This window comes from Papilio xuthus, unplaced genomic scaffold (genome assembly GCF_000836235.2).
Source record: "Papilio xuthus unplaced genomic scaffold, Pxut_1.1 DF827461.1, whole genome shotgun sequence".
Taxonomy (NCBI): Eukaryota; Metazoa; Arthropoda; class Insecta; order Lepidoptera; family Papilionidae; genus Papilio; species Papilio xuthus.
Window position 1 is genome coordinate 490,392 of NW_013531188.1, and position 4,107 is coordinate 494,498.

At 28.4% G+C, this 4,107-nt stretch overlaps 1 protein-coding gene across 3 annotated transcripts in view; it reads right to left on the reverse strand.

Moving 5' to 3' along the window:
- Nucleotides 1-712, reverse strand: part of LOC106119442 (mucin-5AC) — a 40,997-nt gene extending 40,285 nt beyond the window's left edge. For all 3 annotated transcript variants that reach the window (XM_013314431.1, XM_013314432.1, XM_013314430.1), the window contains exon 1: nt 515-712. The gene's annotated coding sequence lies outside the window, so the exon portion shown is untranslated. The remainder of the gene's footprint in view (nt 1-514) is intronic.
- Between the last annotated feature and the right edge of the window lie 3,395 nt (nt 713-4,107).

Below are 4,107 nucleotides of genomic sequence, written 5' to 3' on the forward strand. Positions count from 1 at the left end.
GCATGGTCGAGGGTTCCAATCCCTACATTTGATTATTGCCAATGCTTACTTGTAATATCTATAATAAATATTAGTAAATGTCAAATAATCTGATAAAATTTTATGTACATAATTATATAAGAAAACATTTACATATAAAAATAGCGATCTTACTATTTACGATATTACTCTTTTTTTGTTATCAAAAACTTTGCACTTAAGAATAATATATTTAAGTTACCTTATTCCAAAACAAAACTGTTATCTAAAATTATTTTTAATAATATTAGTAAAAAGCAGGAGCAATAAAACATGTACATTTCAACAAATAAATTGATAATTATTTATCGTAAACTTTTAGTTAACATAAACAAAATTGACAAAAATGTCAATACGAACATCAAATGCAACCTTGAAAATGCAAACAAAGTAGTTATTCGACAGCAATGCTGTTGTAATTCATTTTCTGATTAATAAGAGAGAAAAAAATAATCATCTCGAAGTGGACGTGTTTAAAACCGAATGACATGTTTACCTTTTGTCCTTTAAATCCGGCTTCCTAGACCCGGCTGGTGAATTATAATCGTCAAATTATCACGTACACTGGATATAACACAGTTATGAACGACACTAAAAAGTTGTAACACTACTTTTTCGAAAATAGGGCGTGATTTACGCGGAACAAGTTTTATAACGTCAAAACGAAATACACGACCGTATACAACAGCGATCGCGCGCCAACTGACGCCGGCCGTCCCGCTGATATCTTGAGAAGAGATATAATTGCATTAGATCGTTTAGAAAACGAATAATCGAATAGGACACGCTTTATTCGATTTACCAATAGGCGAATGCAATAATTATTTATTTGGACTTAAAGTAAGCTTTCTAATTAATTCTGGAATATAAATATTGTTACGTTAGGACAAAGGATTTGTCCGTCGCGCGGGTCACCGCACGACTCTGATCGACGGACCAACATTTGAGTCACGCGTCTTCTAAATAGCAACGTTCATTTCTGAATAGGTAACTAAGATTCATATTTCTAAAATCTGTAATAAAACAACATTAACCGTTCCTTGTAACTTGTAGTCTATTTAAAAAAAAATCAAAATTAAAAGACGCGTGATTATAAAATAAACTAGATGTAATGATGTAAATATTTAATCATTGCTTTCTTCAACAAATTAACAGTTTAATTTATCATGCTTTCTCTTTTTTCACTCTTCCTTATTACAGTTCCCTGATAACTATAATAATATGATATATATCTATATTATGTTCATAATGACATGACTATCATCCGAGCACTGCGCGAAATGTTATGTTACTTCCGATCGTTACAACATAGTTTATGCTTCATTAAGAATTGTAATTCTTGCTTATAAGCAATCCGAATAAATATTGGCAATATAGAAACTTATTTCAATTGAATTAAGGCGCTCGGTGTAAATTAGTATTGATTTTATTTAGGCTCTATAATTTACCACTTAGCAAAGATTCTGCCGAATTCGCTTAAATGTACTGAAGCATTCGGCGGTTTGATTTACAACTTGCTTGGAACAATATTAAGTTTGTTGTGTTACAAGAATGTTAAGTACGAGTTATTTGCACAATGTTTTTTCTAAACCACGTGACCCTCATTCAGGCAATGCTTAGCTTTCGAGAGAAACTCAGTTCTGCAACAGTTTGTGACCAATTAAAAATAACTTGCATCATAACGATCAAGTTTCTATTTGTATACAGAAAAAAATACTTATAGGAATTTAAAAACAAACGTAGGCGACTTGTTATTAGCAACTTTTTCTCATCTAATCAATTTTTTTGCAAATTCCTTCTACTGTATATATGTTTACATAAATTATCTACCGTGCGCTTTTCTGTCATAAAAACCTTTGTATAAAATGTATCGCCGTCTCTGTCTTTCATCTTTGATAAAACAGAGATAATAATATTTTTTAAACGGAGATATTAGACTCAGAAGCTCACGGTTAGTCCAATAATGTCTCACTATTTATTGTTAAAGCTCAAAAGAAAAAAAAATAATATCAAAATTAGACGTTTCGATCAGCGCCACCTTTTGTCCAGTAGAACAACTATAAATTAGTGTCGAATGTCGTATCGTGTAATAGGCGGAAATATAATCGCCTTTGCGGAACTAGCCACAGTTACCTTGAATTGAACAACCGGAAGATAAATTAAAAACGCATTGTATTTTTTTTTTCAATATGTTTGTATGAAAATCTACTGCCTGTGTATTTGATTTCTTAGAGATTTCGATGGAAACAATACGGAAATGTTACTTTTTAAAAAAAGGTTCACAAATTGTCTTTATTACTTTGTATTAGGCGAGATACCTCAAAGAGACCCGTCGTAAAAGTTTCAACTCGAAGTAATTCGAATTACAAATAATTTGCCAAATGTGTTATTATTGTCATAAATTATTGTAAAACAAAAAAAAAAACATAATTTTTAAAATTAATTTTTATTCCATTTTATACATATTTTCATTACAATTTACAATCACACATACAAACACACAAACAAACAAAGTAATTGATAAAACACTTCGGTAAGATCAGGTACAGTCAGCAACATGCGCAAGTTAATTATTTTATTTATTAATAATTGCTTACATTCGGTTAAGTCATTGTTAGTCAAGTTTAAAAAATAATAAATAAGAAAAAGATTATAGAAAAATGTAAAATTATTCAAAGGAGATATACAAAATTATTTTACTAGAATTATATTACTGTTTTTTCATATTTTTTTTATATCTGTAAGTCAAATAGACCATACCTTATTGGAATCTCTTTAATTGATACAAAAAAACATGATTACCAATTAAAAAAAAAAATAAAAAAAATCACACAAAAAATTTAAAAAAAAAATCGAGGTTTAAAAAAAAAAGTAAAGATCATACGAAAACTAATTTCGTTAAAAGTAGAATATTTAAATTTACATTCGCTCTGAATATTATATTTTTTACACACACTTTTAAAAAAAATTCATACAAAAGTTGTTAAAAATCACAGACAAAGTTTAAGATTCAATGAAATATGACGTATTCTTGTCAAAATTCAATATATTAAAGGAATTCAATGTACATTAGTTGTATAAATATTTATATCAAACATTATTTTTTACAAAAATATTATAAAATATGTAAAAGGCACTTCATTCAACCTTTTTCATTGTTTCAATATTGTTATTTTATTTAAAAAAAATCTTAAAAATTCAATTATAATTGTTTTATAAAATTCATGGAAAGGTCATACAAATTCATTTAAATTTTTTTTTTATGAGATTCTTAATTTTAGGTCCAATATGTAAAAATAGTATATTATGTTAATAAAAAATGTATTTTATGAGCGTCGGTGGCTCAGTGGTCAAGCATTTGACTTGCAATCTGCAGGTCCTGGGTTTGAATCCCGCCATGTACCGATGTGTACATTTATCCGAGGTTTTTACGGCGAAGGAAAAAATCGTGATGCTGCACATATCTGAGAAGAAATTCAAAGATATGTGTGAAGTCAACCAACCCGCACTTGGCTATCGTGGTTGACTATGGCCTAGTCACCCGTAACTTAGGGTAGGCTCCGAGCCCCTCGCTGGGGATGTATAGTGAGCTGATGATGATATTTCTTAATTCGTAATTAATATGGTTATGTCATATAACTTTTTAGTGTTAATTATGTTAGTTGTTAAGAAAAACTATGTAATTACAAAAATTTGAATTCACATTATTTTGTCTTCTCTAAAAAAATGTACTCAAGAAATTGTACTGTAATTCTTTAACAAATAAAATTAATTTTTGCTAAGAAAAAAAATTAAAAATTATCGTAACAAGATCTTGTGACGATGTCACAGTTTTGTTTAAATATATATTTTACAATTAAAAAAAAATGTTAGTAACTTTTTGTACTTTAATGGAATTTGATGTTAGTACAATTTTACATATAATTTCGTATACATTATTGATAACTGACGTCTTATATATAAATAAATATGAAACCGAAAGGTTGCAATTTAAAAAAAAAACAAAGAATTAATCTATCGATTAAAGATCATTGGTAGATTCGATATCGAAAAAAAATTAACATCGATTACTCCAAACAATGTATGTCA